General features: G+C 28.8%; 1 protein-coding gene across 7 annotated transcripts in view; it reads left to right on the top strand.

Moving 5' to 3' along the window:
* LOC119601904 (homeobox protein 5) overlaps window positions 1-18,810 on the top strand; it is a 92,049-nt gene that overhangs the window by 7,239 nt on the left and 66,000 nt on the right. The gene's annotated exons all lie outside the window — the stretch shown is intronic.

Below are 18,810 nucleotides of genomic sequence, written 5' to 3'. Positions count from 1 at the left end.
AACAACAAAAATTTCAAATATTTATAGAAGTGAAAATTGGAAAACATATAAATTTTGAATATAAACAAATTCAATAAAGGGAACACCCAAAAATTTAATTGAAAAATTGAGACTAATAAATATTGAACAAAGTAGACTATATAAATTGTATACCACGGACTATAGACTAGACTACAGACTAGACCTATACTATATTGTTTATAGACCAGGCTATAGGGTGTACTATATATCACACTAAATTATAGTCCAGACGATAGACTATAGTCAATACTATAGACTACAGACCAGACTATATACTACAGTCCAGATTATAGACTACAGTTCAGACTATAGACTAAAATAGAGCCCAGACTATAGACAAGACTAAAGTCCAGACTATAAACTATATTATAGTTCAGACTATAGACTATATTATAATCCAGACTAGACAATGCTACAGACTATAGACTAGACTATAGTCCAGTCTATAGTCAAGACTATAGACTATACAATATATAGTCCAGACTATTGACTAGACTAAAGTCCAGACTATAGACAATATTATAGTTCAATCTATAGACTCTATTATAGTCCAGACTATAGACTAAACTATAGTGCAGACTATAGAATAGATTCTAGACTAGACTATACTACAGACTATAGTCTATAGTCCAGACAAGACTATAGACTTGACAATAGTCAGAATATAGACTAGACTATAGTCAGACTGTAGACTGGATTATAGTCCATACTGTAGGCTAAACTATAGTCCAAACAATACACTCGACTATAGTCGATACTATGGAGTAGACTATAGTCTGGACTATTAACAAGATTTTAGTCCAGACTATAGACTATACTGTTGTAAAGACTATGGACTAGTTTCATATAATAAATAGAATGGAATAGTTAAACTTTAGACTAGGCTATAGTCCACACTATAGTCCATACAATAAACTTCTATATAGTCCAGACAATAGATTGGAGTATAGAGTAGGAAGTCCAGGCAATAAACTGAACTATAGTTCAGATTATGGACTATAGTCAAGACTACAGTCCATACTATGGACGGGACTTTAGTATAAATTAGACTATAGTCCAGACTATAGACTATACTATATTCCAGACTGTAGTCAAGACTATAGTGAAGACTATAGTCCTTACTATAGACTGGAATATAGTCCATTCTATAAACTGGACTATAGTACATTCTATAGACTAAACTACAGTCCAGACTATAGACTTGACTGTAGTCCAAACTATAGACTCGACTATGGAGTAGACCATAGACTAAACAATAGATAAGACTATTGTCTAGACTATTAACTAAACTTTGGTCAGTCCATAATATAGTCTTGATGATAGTTCACACTGTATTCAGATTATTGTTCTTATTATCTAGACAATGGTTTTGATTAAAGATTAGACTATAATACAACACATTTTCATTAAAATTTTTCTTTTAATTTAAAACTATCTGGTTACCTTACCAAAATCCCCCTAAAACTTGGTGGCAACACTTTGTTATTTTCCTACAATAAATAAAAACATCACAAGAATATAAGAAAAAAATAACAAAAAAGAGTAGGAATGTATGATAGATAGAGAATTGGTGAGAGAGAGCGAGAGAAATGTAAATAACAGTGATGTTTTGTTAAGGAATTTATATGATAAAAACTAAATAGTAATGAGAGAAATGAGAAAACTATAAAGAGAGATTGGACCAAAAAGTATTAGAGAGTAATCTGAGAAGCAGAAGGGAGCATAGTATGGGCTAAAACAAAATACCTAACAAAAATACAACTATTAATGTTAAGAAAACACATTCCCATACATTTACATACTAATACAACCATACGTATTAACTACTATTTTTAATGGTGGCATTGCCATATAAACAAAAAAAAAAAAAAAAAAAAAACTAAAATACTATCATTACCATGAATTTAATAACCATTGAAACATCTACATTCTAAATGTATATACATATGTATGTATGTATATTATAATTTTTACCCTTACCCGTGATACGGCCTTTATATTTATTTGTGTTTTGGGAACGAGTAGTAGAACATAAAAAAAATAAACTTTTAGTGAATGTAAAAAAATATGGCGTTACCGAGAAGGAGTACTATAGTTTAACAAAAGTGGTTATGGGTGCTGTTTTATAGTTTGTGTATTGTTTTTGCTTCAGTATTGTTGTTGTTGTGATAGTTATTATTTAAAAAGCTATAGGACACCATATGCTGGTTTTTAGAGCATATACGCATCATTTGAAATAGCATTCAAAACATACAATACTTATAATTTCGTTATTATGCTTTACTGTTGTTGGGTATTGTCGTAAAAATGGAGTTGTAACCCAAATAATAGTTTTTACTAGAGACAGTCCAAATTACGGTTTTATTTACTATTTTATAGTATTTTTTCCGCTTTAAATCTTGACTGTTGGTCAATATTATTAATTACCAGTCAAATAAAGACTATAGTCCAGACTATAGATTATTGTGTAGTCCAGACTTTAGACTTGTCTATAGTCTAGACTTGACTATAGTCCATACATATATAGATTGGACTAGAATATAGTTCAGTCAGTAGACTATAGTCCAGACTATAGATTTAGTCCAGATTTTAGATTAGCCTATCGTCCAGACTATAGATTAGACTTTAGTACAGACTATAGATTATACTATAATCTAGACTATAGACTGGACCATATATTGACCTTACTGTTTTATAGTCCTGACTATTGACTACGCTACAGTCCAGATAATATATATGACTATAGTACAGACTTTTGTCCAGACTATAGATTATACTATAGTCCAGGCAATAGATTCTAGAATATAGATTAGGCTATAGTCTAGAATATATATTAGACTATAGTCCAGATTATAAATTAGATTATAGTCCAGACTATAGATTAGACTTTAGTCAAGACTATAGATTAGTCTATACAGACAGACTACAGATTAGAATATAGTCCAGATTATAGATTAGACTGCAGTCCAGAATATAGATTATACTATAATTCAGAATATATATTAGATTATAGTCCAGACTAAGGATTATACTATAGTCCAGAATATAGATTATACTATAGTCCAGAATATGTATTCGACTATAGTCCAGACTATAGATTAGGTTATAGTCCAGACTATAGATAAGACTATAGTCCAGACTATAAGGCAATATATTATAATATAGTCCACAATATTGATTAGTCTATAATCCAGAATATAAATTAGGCTATAGTCCAGCCTATAAATTAGGCTATAGTCCAGACTATAGATTAGACTACAGTTTTGATTATAAGGCCTTGGAGAAATTTTAAGACAGTCGATACTAGTTCTATCCAGTGATTCCAGAAATAGTTAGTTAATCAATAATATTTGTCATCTTCCGAAACTAGTTATAAGAAAATTTATGAGAACGTATAAATACATCCATACATCTATTTTGTGCAGTTTGGGAAGAACCAGTTTTTGCCTAAAAATTGGAAACACAACTAAAAACTATTTTTATGGAGCAGTCCTATATCCATGTTAACCAGTTATGTGTGTGTTTAACTCACAATGGGGGTTATAAACTGTTAAAAAGAAAAGGGAGAAAAACAGTAATAAATAAAATCTTCAAATGTAACCTTTTATTTCATTTTACTATGGGGCGTATGAGTGTTAGCGATTAGTATCAGTTATATATGAGAGTAAACAAATTAATTGCAAAGAAAACATGTTTTTTGTAACTAAAGATAATTTTAATATATAGCTATAAGAAATTCTTATTGTTAAAGTTCTTATTTAAAGATAAAATACTGAAAATGTTATGAGAAAATCATATTAAACTTGTTTTGCCCAAATATAGACAAACAAACAAATATTAAGTATACGCCATGAGGTGTTACTTTTGATTTGAAAAAAAAAAAATTGTTTAACTTTTATAACCAGAATGAATATTTTTAATTTTGTAGCTTAAAAAAAAAATTTAATTAAAAATGGAAATACGCTTTATTTGCTAACCATGCAGCTGAATGTAGCAGCAACACACCCACCTTTTAAATGTATTCACAACAAATCAATTAATATTTGTAAAAAAAAATACAATTTATTTTTAGTATGTTTGGCTTTATTGAAATTTTATTGAAAATATATTTCCACAAAATACATAAAATTTTACATTGAAAAAATAAAAAAAAAAAAACTTAAAACAAATTGCCATTTTATTTACGAGTGCAATATGTAAAAAACCAACAGCAGCAACAACAAATGTTTAATATTTTTATTTTGCTTTTGTGTATGTATCTGTCAAAATTAATAAAATAGTACTTGAATAAAATATGCTTAAATATGTATTATCACTACAACAACACATATCCATACATAGTATGTATGTAACTATCAGAAACAGAAACACCAACAACAAAAACAACTTAGACATTACCACACATACATATGTACATACATAGTTAACTGTATCTGTAAGTACGTGGTACGAGTTTAAAGAGAAACCTACAAATTGTATGCTTTTTTACTCCTGGTATTTATAAAATGCGTGCATTAAATAATTTTTTAAAGTTTTTAAATACAACTCAATACACATGCAAACAAATGTTTATACAATTAAATGTTGTATGTATATATATATGTATCACAAACACTTGTATATAAAAAAACAGATGAAAAATACATAAAAAAAATACAAGAAAAGTGTCATGGCTGGTGGCTAAATGTGCATGGATAATGTCTCACTTAACATACAGCTTTTTGAAGTATGTTGCACGAATGAGATTTTCTTTTTGTTGTTGTGTTTAATACAGATATGTATAAAATAAAACTGGTTTAGTGGGTGCTTTCTTGGATAGTAGTGGTAGGGCCAACATTGTTGTAGCAGAGATTTTAAAGTATTTAATGTTGTTGCTTTTAAATTTTGTTTAAGTTAGACATGGGGGGTTTTATAAAGAGAAGAGATAAGTAGTTTAGCGTGGGGATTTAGAAAAATAAAAACATGTTAATATTTTATAACACTGTCCGGAATAAAGACGTAAATAAATTTATTTTAAAGAGATATATAAAAATTAAAGAAATTGTTTTTTTTACTACAAAAAATATAATATGTTTGTCCATATGCGTCCATATCGTATTGAAGCAAAGTCAGCTAGTACCTATTATGACTACGTTGAACTAGAACTATAAACTGAATTGGAACTGAACTAGAACTGAACTAGACCTGAACTAGAAACTGAACTAGAACTGAACTAGAACTGAACTAGAACTGAACTAGGACTGAACTAGAACTGAACTAGAACTGAAGTAGAACTGAACTATAACTGAACTAGAACTGAACCTAGAACTGAACTAGAACTGAACTAGAACTGAACTAGAATGAACTAGAAGAACTAGAACTGAACTAGAACTGAACTAGAACTGAACTAGAACTGAACTAGAACTGAACTAGAACTGAACTAGAACTGAACTAGAACTGAACTAGAACTGAACTAGAACTGAACTAGAACTGAACTAGAACTGAACTAGAACTGAACTCGAACTGAACTAGAACTGAACTAGAACTGAACTAGAACTGAACTAGAACTGAACTAGAACTGAACTAGAACTGAACTAGAACTGAACTAGAACTGAACTAGAACTGAACTAGATCTGAACTAGAACTGAACTAGAACTGAACTAGAACTGAACTAGAACTGAACTAGAACTGAACTAGAACTGAACTAGAACTGAACTAGAACTGAACTAGAACTGAACTAGAACTGAACTAGAACTGAACTAGAACTGAACTAGAACTGAACTAGAACTGAACTAGAACTGAACTAGAACTGAACTAGAACTGAACTAGAACTGAACTAGAACTGAACTAGAACTGAACTAGAACTGAACTAGAACTGAACTAGAACTGAACTAGAACTGAACTAGAACTGAACTAGAACTGAACTAGAACTGAACTAGAACTGAACTAGAACTGAACTAGAACTGAACTAGAACTGAACTAGAATGAACTAGAACTGAACTAGAATGACTAGAACTGAGAATTTTCATCATAAATTTTCGACATAGAAAACGTTTTTGCATTAATTTCGATTTAATAAGATTTAAAAATCAGTTACCACTTATTTAGAATTTTAACCCACGATTTCATTCTCTAATAGACATGTAACCATGGAACTGTAGTAAAAGTTCTAGTGTAAGTGCAATGAGCAGAGTTAAAAGGTTCTTTTTGTATTAATGTTGAGTTAAAAACTACATACATATTTACACACACACAAACACACTTGCTCTGTAGTGCAATTTTGTGTATCCTAAAAGTGGGTGGTGGTTTGGTTATTTAGTCGTTCGTTCGCTCGTTCGTCGATGATGGTGATGATGATGTTGTTGATGATGATGATGATGCTGTTGTTGTTTGTTAATGAAGAGTTTTGTTGCTGCAGTTTCATTTGAGTTGTATAAAAGTCATTGGTAGAAAAAATGGGGAAAATAGGTGAAGGTCGTATACAATATATTAATGTCGTCTCGGAGGTTTTTATTTTATGCAGCAATAACAATAACAACTACAACAAAAAAAACTATTTTTGTAGCAACAACAATATAACATCATCACCAGTATCATCGTGAATAAACAAGAACGATAATAGCAAAAAATTGTTGTTGAAAATCTGTCTTTACACACACACACTTGTGCGTTTTATGTTTCTATATTAAATACGAAGTTACATACATATTTAAGAATATTCAGATACATACATACGTATTTACTAAATCAATGCAAGTAATGTTAGTAACACACCCGCATAAACTCTTTTTTTTTGTATTTTTCTCTTGGCTCCTATTCATCTTTCGCTTACTTCAATAGTTGTAGTTGTATTTTTGCTGTTGATTTTAATTCATCAAATGTCGAGTTTTATTTTCTCTCTCTCTTTCTCTTTCCCTCTAATGTTTATTTACATTTATATACTCTTTATTATGTTGTGCTTTCTCTCTCTCTCCATCTATCCTTTCATTTTGTTGTTTATTCAGCCTCCATTTTATTTGTAAATAATCTGTAGTTTTAGTTTTAAAAACCCATTCATCATTACGAGTATTGTTTTTATTACTTTTACAGTGTGCAAAAGCTGGAAAATAAAATAAAACATAATAATAAGTAAAAATGCATTATTATACTTATTTTCATCGGTTTGTTAAACACTCGAATGCTAAAAACTATGTCATCATCATTATCATTATCATCGTCTTGTTAGCATTTTATAAGAAAGAGCAAAACCTCGACCATCATACAATAACAGATTAACACAGTTGCAAAATTGTCACAATGATAATTTACAGAATATGCTAGAGCTATTATAATAATGAATATGGTTTTCGAATTCTGAGAATTTCCGATAAATAAAGGTTGTTTATTGCTATAAATTGTTTTAATTATATAGAAATGCTTTGGAAAGTTAATTTGTGCTATATGTAAATATTTGAAAATTTTTTATAAATAAGGCTTTTAATATGCATAAAGAATCTTTGGATAATTTAAAGAAAATTTAGTCTTATAAAGGAATTTTTTTGGATACATTTCTATTTCTAAAATTTGAAGATAAAATCCCTTTGTATAGGTACAGCATTTTTGTATTAAGAAAATCTAGTTCTATAAAGTGTAAGGAGAATTATTTAATAAATTTTAAATATTAGAAAATTAGAAACCCTAAAAATGATTATTTACAATTGTTGCATATTTAAAATTCCAATGCCAAGAAATAAAATGGATTATTATAATAATATGTGTTAAAATGTTTAGAACTTAACTATATTTGTACTAGAACTGAGAACTGAACTACAACTGAAAACTTCAAAAATTTTCTTCAAGAATCCTTCTTAAATAGTAAAAAAAAAATCCCCTCTAATAGATTTCAATAAACTTAATGTTTTTATACACATAGCTATAATTAAAATAACTTCAAAAGCACGTGGAGAGTTGTTTGAACTTACGTCTATCACTTTTTTTATAAACACTTTCATAACCATCCAATCGGCGCCCTAATGATGTGCCGCTCATAATACCAATAGCAACAGAAAATCAAAATTCCATTATGTTTATGTTAAACAAACAAGAATATTAGTAAAAAATAAATTAAAAAAAACATTTTCTAAATTTCTAATATCTTTATTAAAAAATGAAGCTCTATATGTTGAAATTTCGTATAATAAACACACACACCTATCACTTGTTGTATATCTATTAATTAAACAATTTGCTTCATATCGATCAGACATAAAATAAAAAAAACATGGAAAAATATTTAACAGAATCCTATATGAAGTAAATAATTTCGTTCGTAATTTTTTTATGATTTTGGATAAATAAACAAAAATAGTACTTGTGCCACCACAGAGTATACAAATAAAAAACGACAACATTTTTTTTGGAAATAAACAAAATAAAAACACCTACACCTGTATTTTTTCACATACAAATATTTATTAGTAATATTAGTTCAAAGCGATCAAATAGAAGATGAATAATAAGAAGGATTTGATATGGCATGACTAATATTCATATTTAGGTACATGTATGTAGGTTTATACTATTTTGGGGGTGATTATACAAAATTAAAAGAATGCAATGAAAAGACCCAAAAATAAGCAAGTTACAATTATTTTGCAAAAAATAAAAACTAACAATAATAACTAAATCACCTACAAATGAAGTACAACTGAACAAGAACTGAACTAGAACTGAACTAGAACTGAACTAGAACTGAACTAGAACTGAACTAGAACTGAACTAGAACTGAACTAGAACTGAACTAGAACTGAACTAGAACTGAACTAGAACTGAACTAGAACTGAACTAGAACTGAACTAGAACTGAACTAGAACTGAACTAGAACTGAACTAGAACTGAACTAGAACTGAACTAGAACTGAACTAGAACTGAACTAGAACTGAACTAGAACTGAACTAGAACTGAACTAGAACTGAACTAGAACTGAAACTAGAACTGAACTAGAACTGAACTAGAACTGAACTAGAACTGAACTAGAACTGAACTAGAACTGAACTAGAACTGAACTAGAACTGAACTAGAACTGAACTAGAACTGAACTAGAACTGAACTAGAACTGAACTAGAACTGAACTAGAACTGAACTAGAACTGAACTAGAACTGAACTAGAACTGAACTAGAACTGAACTAGAACTGAACTAGAACTGAACTAGAACTGAACTAGAACTGAACTAGAACTGAACTAGAACTGAACTAGAACTGAACTAGAACTGAACTAGAACTGAACTAGAACTGAACTAGAACTGAACTAGAACTGAACTAGAACTGAACTAGAACTGAACTAGAACTGAACTAGAACTGAACTAGAACTGAACTAGAACTGAACTAGAACTGAACTAGAACTGAACTAGAACTGAACTAGAACTGAACTAGAACTGAACTAGAACTGAACTAGAACTGAACTGAACTAGAACTGAACTAGAACTGAACTAGAACTGAACTAGAACTGAACTAGAACTGAACTAGAACTAAACTGAACTAGAACTAGAACTGAACTAGAACTGAACTAGAACTGAACTAGAACTGAACTAGAACTGAACTAGAACTGAACTAGAACTGAACTAGAACTGAACTAGAACTGAACTAGAACTGAACTAGAACTGAACTAGAACTGAACTAGAACTGAACTAGAACTGAACTAGAACTGAACTAGAACTGAACTAGAACTGAACTAGAACTGAACTAGAACTGAACTAGAACTGAACTAGAACTGAACTAGAACTGAACTAGAACTGAACTAGAACTGAACTAGAACTGAACTAGAACTGAACTAGAACTGAACTAGAACTGAACTAGAACTGAACTAGAACTGAACTAGAACTGAACTAGAACTGAACTAGAACTGAACTAGAACTGAACTAGAACTGAACTAGAACTGAACTAGAACTAGAACTGACTAGAACTAGAACTGAACTAGAACTGAACTAGAACTGAACTAGAACTGAACTAGAACTGAACTAGAACTGAACTAGAACTGAACTAGAACTGAACTAGAACTGAACTAGAACTGAACTAGAACTGAACTAGAACTGAACTAGAACTGAACTAGAACTGAACTAGAACTGAACTAGAACTGAACTAGAACTGAACTAGAACTGAACTAGAACTGAACTAGAACTGAACTAGAACTGAACTAGAACTGAACTGAACTAGAACTGAACTAGAACTGAATAGAACTGAACTAGAACTGAACTAGAACTGAACTAGAACTGAACTAGAACTGAACTAGAACTGAACTAGAACTGAACTAGAACTGAACTAGAACTGAACTAGAACTGAACTAGAACTGAACTAGAACTGAACTAGAACTGAACTAGAACTGAACTAGAACTGAACTGAACTAGAACTGAACTAGAACTGAACTAGAACTGAACTAGAACTGAACTAGAACTGAACTAGAACTGAACTGAACTAGAACTGAACTAGAACTGAACTGAACTAGAAACTGAACTAGAACTGAACTAGAACTAGAACTGAACTAGAACTAGAACTGAACTAGAACTGAACTAGAACTGAACTAGAACTGAACTAGAACTGAACTAGAACTGAACTAGAAACTGAACTAGAACTAGACTAGAACTGAACTAGAACTGAACTAGAAACTGAACTAGAACTGAACTAGAACTGAACTAGAACTGAACTAGAACTGAACTAGACTGAACTAGAACTGAACTAGAACGGAACTAGAACTGAACTAAACTGAACTAGAACTGAACTAGAATGAACTAGAACTGAACTAGACTGAACTAGAACTGAACTAGAACTGAACTAGAACTGAACTAGACGAACTAGAACTAGAACTAGAACTGAACTAGAACTGAACTAGACTGAACTAGAACTGAACTAGAACTGAACTAGAACTGAACGAGAACTGAACTAGAACTAGAACTGAACCTAGAACTAGAACTGAACTAGAACTGAACTAGAACTGAACTAGAACTGAACTAGAACTGAACTAGAACTGAACTAGAACTGAACTAGAACTGAAACTAAGAAACTGAACTAGAACTGAACTAGAACTGAACTAGAACTGAACTAGAACTGAACTAGAACTGAACTAGAACTGAACTAGAACTGAACTAGAACTGAACTAGAACTGAACTAGAACTGAACTAGAACTGAACTAGAACTGAACTAGAACTGAACTAGAACTGAACTAGAACTGAACTAGAACTGAACTAGAACTGAACTAGAACTGAACTAGAACTGAACTAGAACTGAACTAGAACTGAACTAGAACTGAACTAGAACTGAACTAGAACTGAACTAGAACTGAACTAGAACTGAACTAGAACTGAACTAGAACTGAACTAGAACTGAACTAGAACTGAACTAGAACTGAACTAGAACTGAACTAGAACTGAACTAGAACTGAACTAGAACTGAACTAGAACTGAACTAGAAACTGAACTAGAACTGAACTAGAACTGAACTAGAACTGAACTAGAACTGAACTAGAACTGAACTAGAACTGAACTAGAACTGAACTAGAACTGAACTAGAACTGAACTAGAACTGAACTAGAACTGAACTAGAACTGAACTAGAACTGAACTAGAACTGAACTAGAACTGAACTAGAACTGAACTAGAACTGAACTAGAACTGAACTAGAACTGAACTAGAACTGAACTAGAACTGAACTAGAACTGAACTAGAACTGAACTAGAACTGAACTAGAACTGAACTAGAACTGAACTAGAACTGAACTAGAACTGAACTAGAACTGAACTGAACTAGAACTGAACTAGAACTGAATTAGAACTGAACTAGAACTGAACTAGAACTGAACTAGAACTGAACTAGAACTGACTAGAACTGAACTAGAACTGAACTAGAACTGAACTAGAACTGAACTAGAACTGAACTAGAACTGAACTAGAACTGAACTAGAACTGAACTAGAACTGAACTAGAACTGAACTAGAACTGAACTAGAACTGAACTAGAACTGAACTGAACTAGAACTGAACTAGAACTGAACTAGAACTGAACTAGAACTGAACTAGAACTGAACTGAACTAGAACTGAACTAGAACTGAACTGAACTAGAACTGAACTGAACTGAACTGAACTAGAACTGAACTGAACTAGAACTGAACTGAACTGAACTAGAACTGAACTGAACTAGAACTGAACTAGAACTGAACTAGAACTGAACTAGAACTGAACTAGAACTGAACTAGAACTGAACTAGAACTGAACTAGAACTGAACTAGAACTGAACTAGAACTGAACTAGAACTGAACTAGAACTGAACTAGAACTGAACTAGAACTGAACTAGAACTGAACTAGAACTGAACTAGAACTGAACTAGAACTGAACTAGAACTGAACTAGAACTGAACTAGAACTGAACTAGAACTGAACTAGAACTGAACTAGAACTGAACTAGAACTGAACTAGAACTGAACTAGAACTGAACTAGAACTGAACTAGAACTGAACTAGAACTGAACTAGAACTGAACTAGAACTGAACTAGAACTGAACTAGAACTGAACTAGAACTGAACTAGAACTGAACTAGAACTGAACTAGAACTGAACTAGAACTGAACTAGAAAACTAGAACTGAACTAGAACTGAACTAGAACTGAACTAGAACTGAACTAGAACTGAACTACAACTGAACTAGAATCTTACTATATCGTGACTAAAATCTGGTTGATACATATTTTTTTTAAGGAATACATTGACTTTCTGTGGATTCTAATCCATAAAATTATAATACTTAAATCATAAATATAGTAGTTTTTTTGTAAACAATTCAATAAATAACTTAAATAAAATAATACTAAATATAAAAATCATAAAAAGACTAAATCGACAACAAAGAACTGAAATTGTTTTGTTGAGAATGTTCGACTATTTGATGCCCTACAAGTACGTAGAAAAAACAAGTACGAAAATGATGTTTAGTTTTGGTAATAACTAACACTAGCACAAACTCATTCCCATTTTTAAAGGTGTAGGGTAAGTAAAAACTAAATAAATGACAGTTTACAACACACCCACCTTTAAGTAAAAAAACAAGACAGAAAAACAAAAAATCAAAACACGAGAAAAAGTAAACAAAAATGACAGAGAAACAGGATGAGGCTGTAATAGAGGAGTAAGAAACGTTAAGGTGACGAAAGAATATTGGCAGGTGAAAACAAAATGAAAAATGAGAAAATGCAAACTTAAGCAAAACAAAAATACAAAAAACTAGAAATTTAATTAGCAAAATCAATAAAAATACACAAAAACAAATGAATGAATGTTAAGCAGCTTCCCTTATTTATTCACAAAAAAATGAAAAACAAATTCAATACAAAATAAAACAACAACAACCATTTAATAAATAAATTCTTTAAAATAATTTAATTTTTCTTGAGTGTTATTACAAATTGAAAGCAATAAGGGCTGTTCTGTTTAGTTGGCAGTAATAACGATAAAATTCTCAAAGGATCCAAACAGACGAAAAAGTATAAGAGAAAGCACAACAATAAAAATAATAACAACAAGAACAACAACTACAAAAACGAAACAATAACAAACAATCAAATGAAATTGCAGAATTGAAGGCATAAAAAACAAGTTTAGCAAAAAGTACAAAAAGAAGAAAACAAATTAACATTTAAAGGATGTACATCGTACAATATACTAATACACACATTCATACATACATATATACATACTAAACAAATAATAGGGACAGTGGACTTTAGGGAAAGAAATTACAAAAAGTCGTTTTTAAATAGGTACTAAACGAAACTGCTTTTTAATTTGATTAGTGCATATGAACTGATCGAAGTTATAAAGAGGTCTGGTGTCTCTGGAAGTTTATTTTTCTTTGATATGAGTATTTTTTTATTAAATTCTTTTCTTAATTTTTTTTAATCAAATTTGTAGTAATTTGTCTTTCATTACTTCAATAAATTATACATTTTAACTACTAATTGTTTAACTAAAATGAAAACATTTGGAAAATATCCACTTTAACACCCACTGTGCAGCAATTGTACCAAATGAAAGAGTACTATATAATATTATATTGTAGAGATGTTAGTATGTATGTATGTGGATTAAAGTGTAGTTTACTCAGCATATAACGGTATATCACCATATTTCCTCTCTAACATTTGTAGTACACACAAACACATATAAAAAGCATTTGAAGTTTTGTTTTTTATTTTGCCTTTTCTCCCATAACGGTTACGATGAAGTTTATTCGTCCTCTTTGTTGTTGTCGATGTTATTTTTTGTTGTTCTTGTTTATTTTGTTTTGTATTTGTGTTAGTATTATACAAATTTTTTTTTGGTATCTCTTAAAGTGTGAGTATGTTTTATGAAACTTGCTGTGTAGAACAAAATATTACAAATTGTACTTGAATTTAATTCTATTGATTAACTAATTAATTGTATTGATTAACTAATTAAAAAATATTATACTTAAAATTTGAGGGGGAAATTATAAAAAGTAAATAAATAATAAATTTATTCTAGTATGGATGGTACTTTTAAGGGGAATATCTTGGCAATTGTTTACAAAAAGTACTAAATTATTTATGTAGTAGTTTTGAAAAATGGGTATTAACTACTAATTTTTTTTTTTTTTTTTTTTAAGCAATTTTAATTAAAATTTATATGCAAATCCATATTTAATTTTCAATTTAAAAATAGTAGTAGAAATACTACTTTTTAAGAAATGTGCTAAATATTGAAAATGTGTGTATGGAATATAATTATTAAGGATATGTATTTAAAAAAAACATAATTTTTTGTGGAAGTTTGTTAAAAAGAACTAAATAATTATTCAGTACTTTTTTGAAAAAAGTAGTAAATTGTAAAAAAATTTAACTAAAATTTATTACATTAATAAAGTTGAGTTATAATTTTTTAGTACCTTTTTTAAAAAAGTAGTATATTGAATATAAAATTTAACTGAAATTGTTTGTATATATAATGTTGATTTGAAATCCATACAAATTTTTTAATTCAAAAATAGTAGTAGAAATACTGCTTTTTTAAAAATATTTTAAATATAGAACTTTTTTGTATGGACTATGCTTATTAATAATAAGTTCTTTAAGAAACGATGTTTCTAGCTGAAGCTTGGTAAAAAGTACTTAATTATTTAGTACTTTTCTGAAAAAAGTAGTAAATTGTGAAAAAATTTAACTGAAATTTACTGCATTAATGAAGTACTTATTAATACTTTTCAATTCAAAAATAGTAGTAGAAATACTACTTTTTAAAAATATGTTAAATATAGAAAATTTTTGTATGGAATACAATTATTAAGAATAAGAACTTTAAAAAAACATTGTTTTTAGTTGAAATTTGTTAAAAGTACTAAATTATTTAGTACTTTTTTGAAAAAAGCAGTAAATTGTGCAAATATTTAACTGAAATTGTTTGTATATATAATGTTGATTTGAAATCCAAACAAATTTTTTAAATCAAAAATAGTAGTAGAAATACTACTTTTTAAAAAGTATGTTAAATATAGAACATTTTTGTATTGACTAACCTTATTAATAATAAGTTCTTTAAAAAAATAATGTTTTGAGTTGAAGCTTGGTAAAAAGTACTTAATTATTTAGTACTTTTCTCAAAAAAGTAAAATTTTTAAAAAATTTTATTAAATTTTTAAGAAATTTGTTGTAAAGATAAAGTTGATTTGAAATCTGAACTAATTTCCAATTCAAAAACAGTAGTAAAAATACTACTTTTTTAAAAATACGTTAAAAATAGGAAATATTTTATGGAATTTGTATATAAATTTTAGAAAATTATGATTTATTTATTTTATCCAAGAAGTACTAAAATATTTAGTAGTTTTTTGCAAAAAGTAGAAAATTCTAAAAATGTTTAACAGAAATTTATTGCATAAATAAAATTGATTTGATATCTATTTTTACATTTCAATTTCAAAATAGTAGTAGAAATACTACTTTTTATAAAATTTGTAAAATATACAAAATTTTTATAAGGAATATGAAGAACAAAATCCTAAATTCATACCAAAAAATATGTAAATATTACTCAAAAGTTCTCATAGAAAAATCAGTTATTTGTTTTTAAAACTTTCAAAGCCATAAGCTTTAAGTTGGAAAAAGTACTCCCTAAACAAAAAGTACATTTATAACAAACTTTTACATCTCCGTTATGTATTTAAATACATACAAATATTGTATTTTACATGTTTTTCTCTCTTAGTATAAAATATTGATTTGTTTTCTTCTTGTTTTTTCTTTTAGCTGTAAATGTTATAATTTTATGTTTTTATTATTATACGAATATAAAATCATGAAAATGTTTAAGAACAAAAAGTTTGTTATTTTTAAATTAAAGTAAAATGTTAATGTAACGTACAAACAAACAGACACACACACACACACACACCCAAAATTCATTAAATTATTCTTTACTTTTTTCTTTTTCGTTTTGTAAGAAAATTTACACAAATTTAATTAAAATCATTTAATAAAAATTTATGTAAAAATTGAACGATTGTTGTTTGTATATTTTTAGGCTTTCCTTAGGAATGTTAGTTTATTGCATAGTTTGAGGTATTTATGGTTATTGTTTTAGGATAATATAAACGAAGGAATTTATGGCCAAAGTTATTTAATAATCAGAAAAGATTTGTATTTGTATTTACATACATATATTTTCATTTATTCTACAAAAAAAAGCAAGTTATTGAAAAGATTTAATATTTGGTAACATATTTTTTGTTATGAAATTTAAACCATTTTGATAAAGAAAAATATTTTGGGAATATGATTAATATGAAAGGACTTAATTTAAAAACATGTCAGATAACAAGTAGGATTCTAACCAAAAATTATCATAACCGTAGACTTGGACATAGAATTTTTCATGCACTAGAGGATAATTCACAGATTGGCCCATCTACTGGTCAAAAAACTAGTAACTAGCCAATGGATTAATCAGTGGAATGGTGAATAGACCAGTTGACTATTCACCAGTGTATTGAGTAGTCTGTTGACTAGTCCGTTAACTAGTCCGTTGACTAGTCCTTTAACTAGTCAACAGACTGGTGAATAGAGTAATTCATAGAATCCAATAAACTAGTCAGAAGACGAGGCTACACATAAATAAAGACTAGTTCATGAACTTTCATAGACTAGTCCATAAACTAGGACATAGACTGGTGAATAGTCTACTGGTCCATTCATCAGTCTCTTGATTAGTGTATTGAATAGTTTATGGAATAGTCTATGGTTTACACAGTTTGCTAGTTAGTTAGTTAGTTAGTTACTTACTTAGTTAGTTAGTTAGTTAGTTAGTTAGTTAGTAGTTAGTTAGTTAGTTAGTTAGTTAGTTAGTTAGTTAGTTAGTTAGTTAGTTAGTTAGTAGTAGTTAGTTAGTTAGTTCGTTAGTTAGTTTAGTTAGTTAGTTAGTTAGTTAGTAGTTAAGTTAGTTAGTTAGTTAGTTAGTTAGTTAGTTAGTTAGTTAGTTAGTTAGTAGTTAGTTAGTTAGTTAGTTAGTTAGTTAGTTAGTTAGTTAGTTAGTTAGTTAGTTAGTTAGTTAGTTAGTTAGTTAGTTAGTTAGTTAGTTAGTTAGTTAGTTAGTTAGTTAGTTAGTTAGTTAGTTAGTTAGTTTAGTTAGTTAGTTAGTTAGTTAGTTAGTTAGTAGTTAGTTAGTTAGTTAGTTAGTTAGTTAGTTAGTTAGTTAGTTAGTTAGTAGTTAGTTAGTTAGTTAGTAGTTAGTTAGTTAGTTAGTTAGTTAGTTAGTTAGTTAGTTAGTTAGTTAGTTAGTTAGTTAGTTAGTTAGTTAGTAGTTAGTTAGTTAGTTAGTTAGTTAGTAGTTAGTTAGTAGTTAGTTAGTTAGTTAGTTAGTTAGTTAGTTAGTTAGTTAGTTAGTTAGTTAGTTAGTTAGTTAGTTAGTTAGTTAGTTAGTTAGTTAGTTAGTTAGTTAGTTAGTTAGTTAGTTAGTTAGTTAGTTAGTTAGTTAGTTAGTTAGTTAGTTAGTAGTTAGTTAGTTAGTTAGTTAGTTAGTTAGTTAGTTAGTTAGTTAGTTAGTTAGTTAGTTAGTTAGTTAGTTAGTTAGTTAGTTAGTTAGTTAGTTAGTTAGTTAGTTAGTTAGTTAGTTAGTTAGTTAGTTAGTTAGTTAGTTAGTTAGTTAGTAGTTAGTTAGTTAGTTAGTTAGTTAGTTAGTTAGTTAGTTAGTTAGTTAGTTAGTTAGTTAGTTAGTTAGTTAGTTAGTTAGTTAGTTAGTTAGTTAGTAGTTAGTTAGTTAGTTAGTTAGTTAGTTAGTTAGTTAGTTAGTTAGTTAGTTAGTTAGTTAGTTAGTTAGTTAGTTAGTTAGTTAGTTAGTTAGTTAGTTAGTTAGTTAGTTAGTTAGTTAGTTAGTTAGTTAGTAGTTAGTTAGTTAGTTAGTTAGTTAGTTAGTTAGTTAGTTAGTTAGTTAGTTAGTTAGTTAGTTAGTTAGTTAGTTAGTTAGTTAGTTAGTTAGTTAGTTAGTTAGTTAGTTAGTTAGTTAGTTAGTTAGTTAGTTAGTTAGTAGTTAGTTAGTTAGTTAGTAGTTAGTTAGTTAGTTAGTTAGTTAGTTAGTTAGTTAGTTAGTTAGTTAGTTAGTTAGTTAGTTAGTTAGTTAGTTAGTTAGTTAGTTAGTTAGTAGTTAGTTAGTTAGTTAGTTAGTTAGTTAGTTAGTTAGTAGTTAGTTAGTTAGTTAGTTAGTTAGTTAGTTAGTTAGTTAGTTAGTTAGTTAGTTAGTTAGTTAGTTAGTTAGTTAGTTAGTTAGTTAGTTAGTTAGTTAGTTA

Source organism: Lucilia sericata, unplaced genomic scaffold (genome assembly GCF_015586225.1).
Source record: "Lucilia sericata isolate MDLA Ls3-8-SP2 unplaced genomic scaffold, ASM1558622v1 Contig000199F_arrow, whole genome shotgun sequence".
Classification (NCBI taxonomy): Eukaryota; Metazoa; Arthropoda; class Insecta; order Diptera; family Calliphoridae; genus Lucilia; species Lucilia sericata.
This window is presented reverse-complemented; position numbering and strand designations above follow the sequence as displayed.